The 16,893-nt window shown below is 34.6% G+C and overlaps 1 protein-coding gene across 1 annotated transcript in view; it reads left to right on the forward strand.

Moving 5' to 3' along the window:
- Nucleotides 1-16,893, forward strand: part of 5-HT7 (5-hydroxytryptamine receptor 7) — a 566,265-nt gene that overhangs the window by 282,521 nt on the left and 266,851 nt on the right. The gene's annotated exons all lie outside the window — the stretch shown is intronic.

The raw sequence follows: 16,893 nt of genomic DNA on the forward strand, positions 1-16,893 counted from the left end.
CACTCTATCAGAATATTTCTTTACCCCAACATTTCAAAGGCTTAAATATTTTCCCAGAAGTGAAATCAATATCATTTTCTTAATTTACTTTAAAATTTATATATTCTTCGTATATGTAGCAATGGTCGCCCATAATGGTCATTCAACGATAATGGTATAAGATATCACTCTGACTCTTAGGACAACGAACAATTGAAATTTAAGAGGCTATCAATGTTGGGAGTCAAAAACAACCGATTTAACTTCAAAACCTAATATTAAAGCAAAATTTATGGATGTTGTGTGGAGAATAGAGTTGTAAATAATCAATATTGAATCAATATCCCTCATTTTAAATTTCAGTAGGCAAATTTGTCATGGTATGGCTCATGCTAGCTTTCCTCCAATTTCCATTGATATCGTATTCCTGCCGTAGTTGGACATATTACACGAGTACGAGTATAATCCATCGTTGTACATGCAAGCAAATCTATCAGCGAACATGTATGAAAGGCTTCATTTCATGGGAAAACAATTTGCTTGCGATCTTCTTGATTAACTCATCATCATGATTTCAATCATGGAACCCTTTTATCACGCGACTCTTACTTACTTACTTACTTGCCATGGTAAACGATGTCTTTTGTGATGGAAAATCAATCAAGTGGAATACAATTTTACAGTGAAATTTAAATGTAATTGAAATGAATCCTGGAGTATTTTATGAGCGACTATAAGTTGTCTTTCGTGTTTGTTTGGTTATTCTTTGTTTGCTTCGTAGATGAATAGGTTGAAATAATTTCCGTAAACACTGATGGATGTATCGATAGCCTATAATGGCATTCAAAATATATAGGTATAGTAGGCGTCTTTGCTTGATGAATAAAATAAATCAGGCAAAGTTATAGCGAAGAATTTCATGGAATTGCAGGTATGTTGGTAAACACGGAGAAAAATTCCTTTGGCCACAATAATAATTCTTTCCTCCCAAACGAAATTTTAGACAAACAAAGATCGTTTCTCATTTGCTTTTCGCTGTAAGGAAGTTTATTTTGAAGAAAAGTATGTAATTTTTGTGATAAGCGTTTACTCTTTTCTAGGATGTAAAAACAATTTCATAAAGACCAACTCAAAAACACCATCTTTTCTGGCTAATTGCATTTTCTCTCACATCTTTCTCACTTCCACGAGGTTTTTTTAGTTTTTAGCACCTTTTTCTGTAATACAAACAATGTAGAAGAAATTTATCGATTTTATAATTTTTTTAATCTGCCGATTGAGTGAAAAGGCGTTTTTTCCTCGCGGTCAAATGCCAAAAAAAAACCAAGTATATATAGCCAGGCTGAAGCTTATGTACCTTCCACCATGGATTGCATAGAAACACTGCCATCCACAATCGAATTACTTAAGTTGCGGTAACGCTTGCCGATGGCAAGGTATCTTAAAACCTCCTAACACCGTCTTCTAAATTGTAAGTCCATACGTGGTATTTATTAAATCAAAAAAGATCGATCAAATACGTATATAATTCAGTTTGACAAAAAATGTCTATAGACATAAAATTTGGCAACATTTTCTATAGAAATAAAATTTTAATAAAATTTTCTATAGAAATAAAATTTTCAAAAAAAATTTTATAGAAATAAAATTAAAAAAAAAAAACAAGTATATACGGCCGTAAGTTCGGCCAGGCCGAATCTTATGTACCCTCCACCATGGATTGGGTAGGAACTTCTACTAAAGGCTGTCATCCACAATCGAATTACTTGGGTTGCGATAACACTTGCCGATGGCAAGGTATCGTAAAACTTTTTAACACTGTCTTCTAAATTGTAAGTTAGTCCATAAGGGGTATATATTAAACAAAAAAAAGGCCGATTAAATACGTATATAATTCAGTTTGACAAAATTTTCTATAGAAATAAAATTTTGACAAAATTTTCTATAGAAATAAAAACTTGACAAAATTTTCTATGGAAATAAAATGTTGACAAAATTTTCTATAGCAATAAAATTTTGACAAAATTTTCTATAGAAATAAAATGTTGACAAAATTTTCTATGGAAGTAAAATGTTGACAAAATGTTCTATAGAAATAAAATGTTGACAAAATTGTCTATAGAAATAAAATGTTGACAAAATTTTCTACAGAAATACTTTTTTTTACAAAATTTTCTATAGAAATAAAATTTTGACAAAATTTTCTATGGAAATAAAATGTTGACAAACATTGCTATAGAAATAAACTTTTTACAAAACTTTCTATAGAAATGAAATTTTGACAAAACTTTCTATAGTAATAAAATTTGACAATTTTTACATGGCTGTTAGAGGCCATATACTAACGAAATGTACCAAATTTCAACCGCATCGGATGACTTTTGCTCCTCCAAGAGGCTCCGGAGGTCAAATCTGGGGATCGGTTTATATGGGAGCTATATATAATTATGGACCGATATGGACCAATTTTTGCATGGTTGTTAGAGACCATATACTAACACCACGTACTAAATTTCAATTGGATCGGATGAATTTTGCTCATCCAAGAGGCTCCAGAGTTCAAATCTTGGGATCGGTTTATATGGGAGCTATATATAATTTTGGACCGATATGGACCAATTTCTGCATGCTTGTTAGAGACCATATACTAACATCAGGTACCCAATTTCAAACGGATCGGATGAATTTTGCCCCTCCAAGAGGCTCCGGAGGTCAAATCTGGGGATCGGTTTATATGGGAGCTATATATAATTATGGACCGATATGGACCAGTTTTTGCATGGTTGTTAGAGACCATATACTAACACCACGTACCAAATTTCAATCGGTTAGGATGAAGTTTGCTCCTCCAAGAGGCTCCGGAGGTCAAATCTGGGGATCGGTTTATATGGGAGCTATATATATTTATGGACCGATATGGGCCAATTTTTGCATGGTTGTTAGAGACCGTATACTAACATCAGGTACCAAATTTCAACCGGATCGGATGAATTTTGCCCCTCCAAGAGGCTCCGTAGGTCAAATCTGGGGATCGGTTTATATGGGGGCTATATATAATTATGGACCGATATGGACCAATTTTTGCATGGTTGTTAGAGACCGTATACTTAGACCACGTACCAAATTTCAACCGGATCGGATGAATTTTGCTGCTCCGGAAGGCTCCGCAAGCCAAATTTGGGGATCGGTTTATATGGGGGCTATACGTAAACGTGGGCCGATATGGCCCATTTTCAATACCATCCGACCTACATCAATAACAACTACTTGTGCCAAGTTTCAAGTCGATAGCTAGTTTCGTTCGGAAGTTAGCGTGATTTCCACAGACGGACGGACAGCCGGACAGACGGACGGACGGACGGACATGCTTAGATCGACTCAGAATTTCACCACGACCCAGAATATATGTACTTTATGGGGTCTTAGAGCAATATTTCGATGTGTTACAAACGGAATGACAAAGTTAATATACCCCCATCCTATGGTGGAGGGTATAAAAATTTTATAGAAATAAAATTTTGACAAAATTTTCTTTAGAAATAAAAATTTGACAATTTTTTTGGAAATAAAATTTTGAAAAAATTTACTATACAAATGGTAGATTTTTGGTAAGTTATTTTTGGCTCGAGTGGCAACCATGATTATGAACCGAATAAAATTTTAACAAAATTCTCTATAGAAATAAAATTTTAACAAAATTTTCTATATAAATAAAATTTTGACAATTTTTTTTGGAAATAAAATTTTGAAAAAATGCACTATACAAATGGTAGATTTTTGGTAGATTATTTTTGGCTCGAGTGGCAACCATGATTATGAACCGAATAAAATTTTAACAAAATTTTCTATAGAAATAAAATTTTGACAAAATTTTCTATAGAAATAAAATTTTGGTAGATTCTTTTTGGCTCGAGTGGCAACCATGATTATGAACCGATATGAACCACTTTTGTGTGATTGGAGATCGGCTATATATAACTATAGACCGATATGGACCAATTTTGGTATGGTTGTTAGCGGCCATATACTAACACCACGTTCCAAATTTGAACCGGATAGATGAATTTTGTTTCTCCAAGAGGCTCCGGAGGTCAAATCTGGAGAACGGTTTATATGAGGGCTATATATAATTATGGACCGATGTAGACTAATTTTTGCATGGCTATTAGAGACCATATGCCAACATCATGTACCAAATTTCAGCCGGATCGGATGAAATTTGCTTCTTTTTGAGGCTCCGCAAGCCAAATCTTGGGATCGGTTTATATGGGGGCTATATATAATTATGGACCGATGTGAACCAATTTTTGCACGGTTGTTGGAGACCATATACCAACACCATGTACCAAATTTCAGCCGGATCGGATGAAATTTGCTTCTCTTTGAGGCTCCGCAAGCCAAATCTGGGGATCGGTTTAAATGGGGGCTATATATAATTATGAACCGATGTGGGCCAATTTTTGCATGGTTGCTAGAGACCATATACCAACACCATGTACCAAATTTCAACCGGATCGGATGAAATTTGCTTCCCTTTGAGGCTCCGCAAGCCAAATCTGGGGGTCCGTTTATATGGGGGCTATACGTAAAAGTGGACCGATATGGCCCATTTGCAATACCATCCGAGCTACATCAATAACAACTACTTGTGCCTAGATTAAAGTCGATTGTTTGTTTCGTTCGGAAGTTAGCGTGATTTGAACAGACGGCCGGACGGACGGACATGCTTATGCTAGATCGACTCAGAATTTCACCACGACCCAGAATATGTTATATATACTTGAGGGGGAATTAGAGCAATATTTCGATGTGTTACAAACGGAATGACAAAGTTAATATACCCCCCATCCTATGGTGGAAGGTATTACAACCAATATTATCGGAAATATGTCTTAAAGGCTGTATTGAGGACACGGGCCGACAAGCAGTTCGGCCGCAGACCATGGACATTCTAACAGAGCTCCGCAACTTAGTCTTCAGCACACGTCTACCAACAATGGCTTAACCTTTTCGACCCCGAATTTTTTCAGGTATCGCTATTTTTTTACTTTTAATCATGTTGAAATCATGTAAGAAGCATCTAGCCAAAATTTCGGGTCTCCACGCCCATTCGTTTGGGAGGTAGATAATGTTGCCTGTGGGCAACTTTGGGCAATTGTGGGTATAAAATAGCTTTATATTGTAGTGATAGACGTATTTATACCGTGCGCCACACTGTAGAACAGGGTATTATAACTTAGTGCATATGTTTGCAACACCCAGAAGGAGACGAGATAAGTACATGGTGTCTTTGGCAAAAATGCTCAGGGTGGGCTCCTGAGTCGATATAGCTATGTCCGTCTGACCGTGAACACATTTTGTAATCAAAGTCTAGGTCGCAGTTTTAGTTCAATCGACTTCAAATTTGGCACAAGTATGTGTTTTGGCTCAGAATAGAACCCTATTGATTTGGGAAGAAATCGGTTCAGATTTAGATATAGCTCCCATATATATCTTTCGCCCGATATGGACTAATACGGTCCCAGACGCCAGAGTTTTACCCTAATTTGCTTAAAATTTTGCACAAGAAGAACAATTAGTATTATAGTCAAGTGTTCCAAATTTTATTGAAATCGGTTCAGATTTAGATATAGCTCCCATATATATCTTTCGCCCGATATGGACTAATACGGTCCCAGACGCCAGAGTTTTACCCTAATTTGCTTCAAATTTTGCACAAGGAGTAGATTTAGCATTGTAGCTATGCGTGCAAAATTTGGTTGAAATCGATTCAGATTTAGATATAGCTCCCATATATATTTTTCGCCCGATATGCACTTATATGGACCCAGAAGCCAGAGTTTTATCCCGATTAGCTTGAAATTTTGCGCAAGGAGTACAATTGTCATGTGTGCCAAATTTGATTGAAATCGGTTCAGATTTAGATATAGCTCCCATATATATTTCGCCCGATATGGACTTATATGGCCCCAGAAGCCAGAGTTTTACCCTAATTTGCTTAAAATTTTGCACAAGAGGAACAATTAGTATTATAGTCAAGTGTGCCAAATTTTATTGAAATCGGTTTAGATTTAGATATAGCTCCCATATATATCGTACGCCCGATTTTCACTCATTTGACCACAGTGGCCAATCTTTTACTCAGATTTAATTGAAATTAGCATTATAGCTATGCATGCCAAATTTGGTTGAAATCGGTTCAGATTTAGATATAGCTCCTACATATAGTTTTCGCCCGATTTACGCTCATATGACCACAGAGGCCAATGTTTTGCTCCGATTTAGTTGAAATTTTGCACAGGGAGTAGAATTAGCATTGTAGCTTTGCGTGTCAAATTTGGTTGAAATCGGTTCAGATTTAGATTTATCTCCCATATATAGCTTTCGCCCGATTTACACTTATATGACCACAGAGGCCCATTTTTAACTCCGATTTAGTTGAAATTTTGTACAGGGAGTAGAATTAGCATTGTAGCTATGCGTGCCAAATTTGGTTGAAATCGGTTCAGATTTAGATATAGCTCACATATATATGTTTTTCTGATTTCGACAAAAATGGTCAAAATACCAAAATGTTCCTTGTTAAATCGCCACTGCTTAGTCGAAAAGTTGTAAAAATGACTCTAATTTTCCTAAACTTCTAATACATATATATCGAGCGATAAATCATAAATAAACTTTTGCGAAGCTTCCTAAATATTGCTTCAGATTTAAATGTTTCCCATATTTTTTTACTAACATTGTGTTCCACCCTAGTGCATTAGCCGACTTAAATTTTGAGTCTATAGATTTTGTAGAAGTCTATCAAATTCTGTCCAGATCGAGTGATATTTAAATGTATGTATTTGGGATAAACCTTTATATATAGCCCCCAACACATTTGACGGATGTGCTATGGTATCGAACATTTAGATCTACAAAGTGGTGCAGGGTATAATATAGTCGGCCCCGCCCGACTTTAGACTTTCCTTACTTATTGTTTTTTTTTTTTTGAGAAGTTGGATTTTTAAAGACCGTCAGCCAGTTTATAGAAGAACGCTTTACCTTTTGTTTGGCGGGATTGATAACCTTGGTCTTGTAATCCCACAACTGACAGCGCTATCGTAAAGCTTGATGTTTTTGAGGTTATACATACCCAGAACGTTTTAATATACGAGCGCTATTTGTGTTGTAAACAGCATCTTAAAGGATTCAACTCGCCCATTGAAATGGAATTAAATCGTGAACATTTTCGTGCGATTATTATTATAACTTTCCACGTGTATGAACTCAACAATAGCCCATCGATGAACTTAATTCAATTTTTAGCGAAGAAGGTCATTGTTTGTCGCCGGTATGCTGAATTAAACCGATGTCGTAGTTCACTCTAAGACAAATTTGGTGAAGGTTGTACATAATCAGTTGTTGTACCGGAAACCATATTGCATGGTTGTCATTTGACCTATCGTGAGATTGAGACAACCTTGGGTATTAGTGAGATCAGCATACATTTAACACTTGACCGTGAAAACAAAATTGTTCGCATTGGATCTAGAGGTGTGCACGTAAGTAATAGTTTACTCACGCTCACGCACTCTCACGACTGAAAAATCATACTCACGCATTATATTTTTCGGTAGGACTCACGCACACTCACGAAAAGAAAATTTGTACTCACGCACGAAAACGTCGTGACTCACGAATAATTTTATGATTAATTTACCTTACCGAAGTGTCTGAAAGCATGAGCATTATTAAAATCGAGAGTGTTATTAAACTCTTAACATCCAAGGTGTCACTAAAATTGTAATTGAATTTAACTCTTAAGTGTTTTATGTTGGTTAGCAGGAATATTTTCGTGAGTGTAATTCGTTACTCACGCACACTCACGAAGATATTATTTTCGTGACTCACGCTCACGCACGACATTTTGGTTTGTTAATCACGCTCACGCACACTCATGCTGTTGTCATGAGCGTGACTCACAACTCACGCACGAATCACGGAAATTTTCGTGAGTCACGACAATTTCGTGTCACGTGCACACATCTAATTGGATCCCATACATTTTGTCAATCGCCCAAAAAAGCCTCATGTCAATTGTTCGAAAGAAAGTAAAAGATAGCCTGTTTTTTTTCGGAAAAACTGGACTGTCGCAATCGTACCACATCTGAGCAGTACACAACCACTTGTTTGCCAGTTGTCTGCCAAGAAATAATGAACACCAACCGCCGAAGACGGATCACTCTTCACGACGACAATGCTAGCTCTCACAAAACGGCTCAAACAACTGCATTTTTCAGCACTCGAAACATCGATTTTATGGCTCATCCGCCATATAGTCCTAACTTGGCACCGAATGACTTATTTTTATTCCCGTAAATGAGATGTCAACGTTTTTTGAAGATACCTCAATTAGAATGGCAAAAGTGCTTCGCAATTGATTCAAACGTAAAAGTGTATAGATCTTAATGGGGATTATTTTGAACAACAATAAAGGGATTTTCCATAATTAATTGGAAATCCGAAACAACTGTCTTCCTAAGCATTTTTGACAACATTTCTTCGAAATGAAATGAAAATCAGTAATCAGTACTTTACGTTTACTTCGTATAAAAACAGTCTTTAGCGCCTATGCGCATTTGTTAATAAATTATTAAATGTATATTTATGTTTAGTTTAATTTAAATTTAATGTGATTTTGCATAAAAAATTTTAAATTTTTGTCTGTGTTTTCCCAAATTCTAGACCACCAATGGGTATTTTACTGGTTTCACAGCCTACCAATCAAAGAAAAATAAATATCTGCCTATACCACAATGTAAATGCTCGAGTATGTGCATTAACATTTTAAGCTGTCGTTGATTGATATGCTTAAGTTGATTTTCTGTCACATGGTAGTACAACTTAATACAGGAAAATATCCTTTTGCAATGTTGCTGAGGTTTGCAATGTAAAAACCCTGAAAAAGATTTTTGTGGAGCGAATGGTTATTTTCTTCTGTTCTGTTCTGTTTTTTTTTTTTATACCCTCCATCATAGGATGGGGGTATATTAACTTTGTCATTCCGTTTGTAACACATCGAAATATTGCTCTAAGACCCCATAAAGTATATATGTTCTGGGTCGTGGTAAAATTCTGAGTCGATCTAAGGATGTCCGTCCGTCCGTCTGTTGAAATCACGCTAACTTCCGAACGAAACGAGCTATCGACTTGAAACTTGGCACAAGTAGTTGTTATCGATGTAGGTCGGATGGTATTGAAAATGGGCCATATCGGTCCTCTTTTACGTATAGCCCACATATAAAGGGACCCTCAGATTTGGCTTGTGGAGCCTCTAACAGAAGCATATTTCATCCGATCCGGCTGAAATTTGGTGTTAGTATATGGTCTCTAACAACCATGCAAAAATTGGTCCACATCGGTCCATAATTATATATAGCCCCATATAAACCGATCCCCAGCAGAGAATGAAGCCGCCGAGTCGCGCCGCCGATTTTAGCCGTCGCCGTCCCGTTTTTAGCAGTCGACGCCGCCGCCGATTATGTCGACTCATCTGGACTCAAATTTAGCCGCCAATTAATCTAAAATATTGATTTATATCAGAAAAATTTAATAATATTTGTTATAGTTTTTGCCAAAATTTTGAACTTTCCACCTTCAATCAATTTGTATCAAGTTGCTTAATAGTTTTACAAAAATTTAGCTCAAAAAATTTTAATGAAATGTAAATTTGATTGTAAGATTGGTTGTACAACTAATCTCATTACAATTTGGAAAACTTCAAATTGATTTTATAATAGATAATTTTGCACCGCCGAACAGACAATTTTTATCGGCTTAGCCGTCAAGCCGCCGCCGCCGGAGGCAAAAATTTAGTGTTAGCCGCCGCCGACAAAAATGGGTCGGCTTCATTCTCTGATCCCCAGATTTGGCTTGCGGAGCCTAAAAGAGATCCGGCTGAAATTTGGTACATGGTGTTGGTATATGGTCTCTAACAACCATTCAAAAATTGGTTCACATCGGTCCATATTTATATATAGCCCCCATATAAACCGATCCCCAGATTTGGCTTGCGGAGCCTCAAAGAGAAGAAAGTTTCATCCGATCCGGCCGAAATTTGGTACATGATGTTGGTATATGGTCTCTAACAACCATGGACAAATTGGTCCATATCGGTCCTTAATTATATATAGCCCCCATATAAACCGATCTCCAGATTTGGCTTGTGGAGCCTCTAAGAGAAGCATATTTCATCCGATCCGGCTGAAATATGGTACATGGTGTTGGTATATGGTCTCTAACAAATATTCAAAAATTGGTCCACATCGGTCCATAATTATATATAGCCCCCATATAAACCGATCCCCAGATTTGGCTTGCGGAGCCTCAAAGAGAAGTAAATTTTATCCCGATCCGGCTGAAATTTGGTGAATGATGTTGGTATGTGCAAAAATTGGTCCACATCGGTCCATATTTATATATAGACCCCATATAAACCGATCTCCAGATTTGGCTTGCGAAGTCTCAAAGAGAAGCAAATTTCATCCAATCCGGTTGTAATTTTGAACATGGTGTTAGTATATGATCTTTAACAACCGTGCCATAATTGGTCCATATCGGTCCATAATTATATATAGCCCCCATATAAAACGTTCTCCAGATTTGACCTCCGGAGCCTCTTGGAGGAGCAAAATTCATCCGATCCGGTTCAAATTAGGCACGTGGTGTTAGTATATGGTCGCTAACAACCATACAAAAATTGGTCCAATCACACAAAAATTGGTCCATATCGGTTCATAATCATGGTTGCCACTAGAGCCAAAAATAATCTACTAAAATTTTATTTCTGTTGAAAATTTTGTCAAAATTTTATTTCTATAGAAAATTTTGTCAAAATTTTATTTCTAGAGAAAATTTTGTTAAAATTTTATTCGGTTCATAATAAAATTTTCATCATTGTCAACATTTTATTTCTATAGAAAATTTTATCAAAATTTTATTTCTATAGAAAATTTTATCAAAATTTTATTCGGTTCATAATCATGGTTGCCACTCGAGCCAAAAATAACCTACCAAGATTTTATTTCTATAGAAAATTTTGTCAAAAGTTTATTTCTATAGAAAATTTTGTGAAAATTTTATTTCTATAGAAAATTTTGTTAAAATTTTATTTCTGAAGAAAATTTTGTCAAAATTTTATGTCTACTTTATCAAACTGAATTATATACGTATTGGATCGATCTTTTTTGATTTAATATATACCACGTATGGACTTACATACAATTTAGAAGATGGTGTTAGGAGGTTTTAAGATACCTTGCCATCGGCAAGCGTTACCGCAACTTAAGTAATTCGATTGTGGATGGCAGTGTTTAGATGAAGTTTCTACGCAATCCATGATGGAGAGTACATAAGCTTCGGCCTGGCCGAACTTACAGCCGTATATACTTGTTTTTTTTTTTTTGTATCATATTTTAAGGAGTTTTGAGTCACATATGGAAAGGATTTTGGATTTATTGGTGAACGTTTGAGTGAAGGAGAAATGTAAAAGTGCAAAGTGGTTCTTGACGAAAAAAAAAAAAACAAATAAATAAATTGTCGATATTCGAATGTGGACATATATGGTAGTTTTGAAATATATGTCCGATTGCATATTAGAAGCATAATCTGAAATGAAATTCAAATGATTTTGAATATGATCAGGTTAAACTGTAAGTTTCATAATCCTTTTAAGGTTATGATCCTTGTGCACAATATTGAAAGAATAAAACCAATACTTGAAATATCAAAAAAGTTCTCAGTACTTCACTGTGCCTAGAGTTGATAAGGTATTCAGACATAGTTGATATGTCTTTCGGGAACAATTTCAAAAGCTCAACCATACGTTTCCGTTAAAAATGTCAAACTTTTCTTTCTTTTCTCCACTTTTCTCGATTTCACACTGACACCCGTCTGTGTCTGCACGAGCCCTGTCAATATATTGATGGATGATTGTTCGTTGGATACCAGAAGGGAATATCCCAACCAACCAAAACCCCAAACAAAATCTATCCATCAATGCAACCAAGATTTTACAAATACTCGTATACCAGCACGAAGTAGAACAGAATAGAGAAAGACAAAAAAATTGGGGCATTCAGTACATACTCAAGTGTGGCCAACCTTCGAATTTATTCTTTGACAGACTGAGTAGCAAGAAACAAATAAGAAGAAAAAAGTATTTCTTAGGAGACATATCAATTTTCCTGCCTATTGATGAATACACTTTGAAAAAGAAATTCATTGGAAAACTGTATTAAATAATTTTGAATAGAAGTCGTGAATTTGATAGAGACACAATAGTGCTAATATACCTACGAATGAGAGCCAATAAGAATCTGGGTACAGATTCTCTCTGTACAATTGGCAAAATATAAAAAAAACTGGGAGAAGAATCAAGAAAATGTGACAAAGTGCTACCCGATTTCATGTTTAGCACAATGGCAAGAGACCACGGTTGCCACTCGTGCCAAACACAATCTACCAAAATATGAAGAAAATTTTCCCAAAATCTACCAAATTTAAAACCCCTTATTTTGAAAGCAATATCTATAAGAAACTTTGTCAAAATTTTATTTCTATAGAAAATTTTGTCAAAATTTTATTTCTATAGAAAATTTTGTCAAAATTTATTTCTATAGAAAATTTTGTCAAAATTTTATTTCTATAGAAAATTTTGTCAAAATTTTATTTCTCTAGAAATTTTTTTCAAAATTTTATTTTTATAGAAAATTTTGTCAAAATTTTATTTTTATAGAAAATTTTGTCAAAATTTTATTTCTATAGAAAATTTTGTCAAAATTTATTTCTATAGAAAATTCTGACAAAATATTACTTCCATAGAAAATTTTGTCAAAAATTTTATTTCTATAGAAAATTTTGTCAAAAATTTATTTATATAGACAAGTTTTTCAAAAATTTATTTGTATCGAAAAATTTGTCAAAATTTTATTTCTATAGAAAATGTTGTCAAAATTTTATTTCTATAGAAACTCTTGTCAAAATTTTATTTCTATAGAACATTTTGTAAAAATTTTATTTTTATACCCACCACCATAGAATGGTGACGGGGTATAATAAGTTTGTCATTCCGTTTGTAACGCATCGAAATATCGATTTCCGACTATATAAAGTATATATATTCTTGATCAGGGAGAAATTCTAAGACGATATAAGCATGTCCGTCTGTCCGTCTGTCTGGCTGTCTGTTGTAATCACGCTACAGCATTCAATAATGGAGCTATCGTCCTGAAATTTGGCACAGAATCGTCTTTTGTCTGCGCGCAGGTCAAGTTCGAAGATGGGCTATATCGGGCCATGTTTTGGTATAGCCCCCATATAAACCGACCTCCCGATTTGGGGTCTTTCGCTTATAGAAACCGTAGTTTTCATCCAATTTGCGCGAAATTGAAAATCTAGAGATATTTTGGGACCTTGAAGAGGTGTGCCAAAAATGGTGAGTGTCGGTCCATGTTTTGGTATAGCCCCCATATAAACCGACCTCCCGATTTGGGGTCTTTCGCTTATAGAAACCGTAGTTTTCATCCAATTTGCGCGAAATTGAAAATCTAGAGGTATTTTGGAACCTTGAAGAGGTGTGCCAAAAATGGTGAGTGTCAGTGCATGTTTTGGTATAGCCCCCATATAGACCGATCTCCCGACTTTACTTCTTGGGCTTATAGAATCCGTAGTTTTTATCCAATTTGCCACAATTTCAAATTCTAGAGGTATTTTAGAACCATAAAGAGGTGTGCCAAAAATGGTGAGTAGCGGTCCATGTTTTGGTATAGTCCCCATATAAACCGATCTCCCGATTTTTATACCCACCACCATAAAATGGTGACGGGGGTATAATAAGTTTGTCATTCCGTTTGTAACACATCGAAATATCGATTTCCGACTATATAAAGTATATATATTCTTGATCAGGGAGAAATTCTAAGACGATATAAGCATGTCCGTCTGTCTGTCTGTTGTAATCACGCTACAGCCTTCAATAATGGCGATATCGTCCCGAAATTTGGCACAGATTCGTTTTTGGTTTGCAGGCAGGTCAAGTTCGAAGATGGGCTATATCGGCCCAAGTTTTGATATAGTCCCCATATAAACCGACCTCCCTATTTGGGGTCTTGGACCTATAAAAAACGAATTTTTTATCAGATTTGCCTGAAATTGGAAATCTAGAGGTATTTTGGAACAGTAAAGAGGTGTGTTGAAAATAGTCCGTATCTGTCTATGTTTTGGTATAGCCCCCATATAGACAGATCTCCCGATTTTTCTTCTTGGGCGTCTAGAAACTATATTTACCATCCGATTTGCCTGAAATTGGAAATCTAGAGGTATTTTGGAGCCATAAAGAGGTGTGTTGAAAATGGTCCGTATCGATCCATGTTTTGGTATAGCCCCCATATAGACCGATCTCCCGATTTTGCTTCTTATGCGTCTAGAAACAGTATTTTCTATCCGATTTGTATGAAATTTAAAATCTAGAGGTATTTTGGGACCATAAAGAGGTGTGTCGAAAATGGTCCGTATCGGTCCATGTTTTGATATAGCCCCCATATAAACCAACCTCCCGATTTGGAGTCTTGGGCCTATAAAAACCGTAGTTTTTATCCAATTTGCCTGAAATTGGAAATATAGAGGTATTTGAGGACCATTAAAAGGTATGCCGAAAATGGTGCCCATCGGTTCATGTTTTGGTATAGCCCCCATATAGACCGATCTCCCGATTTTGCTTCTAGGTCTTCTAGAAACTATATTTACCATCCGATTTGCCTGAAATTGGAAATCTAGAGGTATTTGAGGACCATAACAAGGTGTGACGAAAATGGTGCTCATCGGTCCATGTTTTGGTATAGCCCCCCTATAGACCGATCTCCCGATTTTGCTTCTTGGGCTTCTAGAAACTATATTTTCTATCCGATTTTCCTGAAATTGAAAATCTAGAGTTGTTTTGGGACCATAAAAAGGTGTGTCGAAAATGGTGCCCATCGGTCCATGTTTTGGTATAGCCCCCCTATAGACCGATCTCCCGATTTTGCTTCTTGGGCTTCTAGAAACTATATTTACCATCCGATTTGCCTGAAATTCTTGAGCTCCTATAAACTTTATTTATTACCCGATTTGCCGATATGTATTTTTACACCACTAATAAGTGTGCCGAAATTGAGGTATATCGAGGTCCATTTTTTGGTAAAACCCCCATATAGACTGATCTCTCGATTCTTGGACGTCTAGAGACTATATTTTTTAGCCGATTTGTTTGAAATTGAAAATCTGGAGGTATTTTAAGATCACAAATATGTGATTAGCAAATGATGCCTATCGGTCCATGTTTTGGTATAGCCCCAATATAGATCGATTCCCGGCTGTATTTCTTGGGCTTCTAGAATCCGTAGTTTTTATACGATTTGCTGGAAATTAGTAATCTATAATGAAATTTTAGACAAACGAAATTTCCTTTTCTTATAAAGTATTTTCGTTTATTCAACGATTGTCTCTAAAATGTGTGTCACAAAAAAACTTTGCTTGTCTAAAATTACGTTTCTCAAAAAAGAAAACACTTATTTCATGGTCATGAAAATTGCTTGAAACTGAAAGTAGAATTTCCAGATTTAACTCATCGTATTTGTTTAAATAATGGCGGAAAAAATCTACAGATTTAAGATTTCAAATCAAGGCGTAATTTCATCATATACACGATATGTTTATAATTCTCTAAAACTCAAACATATTTGGTTCTCATAAATCCAGAATCTGATCTGGTCTTCATAGATAAAATCTTTAAAGTTTGTCTTCGGGAACTGACTTGCTTGGGAGAAGATTTGTCATCAAACCCCCTACAATTCTATATATTATCAAGTAACCCACTACGACGAAGAGTTTTCAAAGTGAACTATTATATTTGATTCTTGGTGGTGGGTATTTAAGATTCGGCGCGGCCGAATTTACTACTTTATATACTTGTTATAGCAAGTTTTGCCAAAAATTTATTTGTATAGAAAATTTTGTCAAAAATTTGTTTGTATAGAAAATTTTGTCAAAACTTTATTTCTAAAAAAAAATTTGTCAAAATTTTATTTCTATAGAAAATTTTGTCAAAATTTTATTTCTATAGAAAATTTTGTCAAAATTTTATTTCTATAGAAAATTTTTTCAAAAATTTATTTGTATAGAAAATTTTGTCAAAATTTTATTTCTATAGAAAATTTTGTAAAAATTTTATTTCTATAGAAAATTTTGGAAAAATTTTATTTCCATAGAAAATTTAGTAAAAATTTTATTTCTATAGAAAATTTTGTCAAAATTTTATTTCTATAGAAAATTTTGTCCAAATTTTATTTCAACAGAAAATTTTGTCAAAATATTATTTCTATAAAAAATTGTGTCAACATTTTATTGCTATAGAAAATTTTGTCAAAATTTTATTTCTATAGAAAATTTTGTCAAAATTTTATTTCTATAGAAAACTTTGTCAAAATTTTATTTCTACAGAAAATTTTGTCAAAATTTTATTTCTATAGAAAATTTTGTCCAAATTTTATTTCGACAGAAAATTTTGTCACAATATTATTTCTATAGAAAATTTTGTCAAAATATTATTGCTATAGAAAATTTTGTCAACATTTTATTGCTATAGAAAATTTTGTCAAAATTTTATTGCTATAAAAAATGTCAAAATTTTATTGCTATAGAAAATTTTGTCAAAATTTTGCTTCTATAGAAAGTTTTGTCAAAACTTTATAGAAAATATAGAACTATAGAACATTTTGTCAAAATTTTAAGAAAATTTTACCACAAATCTAACTTAAAAACTCTTATTTTGTAGGAAATTTCTATAAGAAATTTTGTCGAAATTTTATTTCTCTAGAAAAATTAGTAATAATTTTA

Source organism: Haematobia irritans, chromosome 1, assembly GCF_050003625.1.
Source record: "Haematobia irritans isolate KBUSLIRL chromosome 1, ASM5000362v1, whole genome shotgun sequence".
Classification (NCBI taxonomy): Eukaryota; Metazoa; Arthropoda; class Insecta; order Diptera; family Muscidae; genus Haematobia; species Haematobia irritans.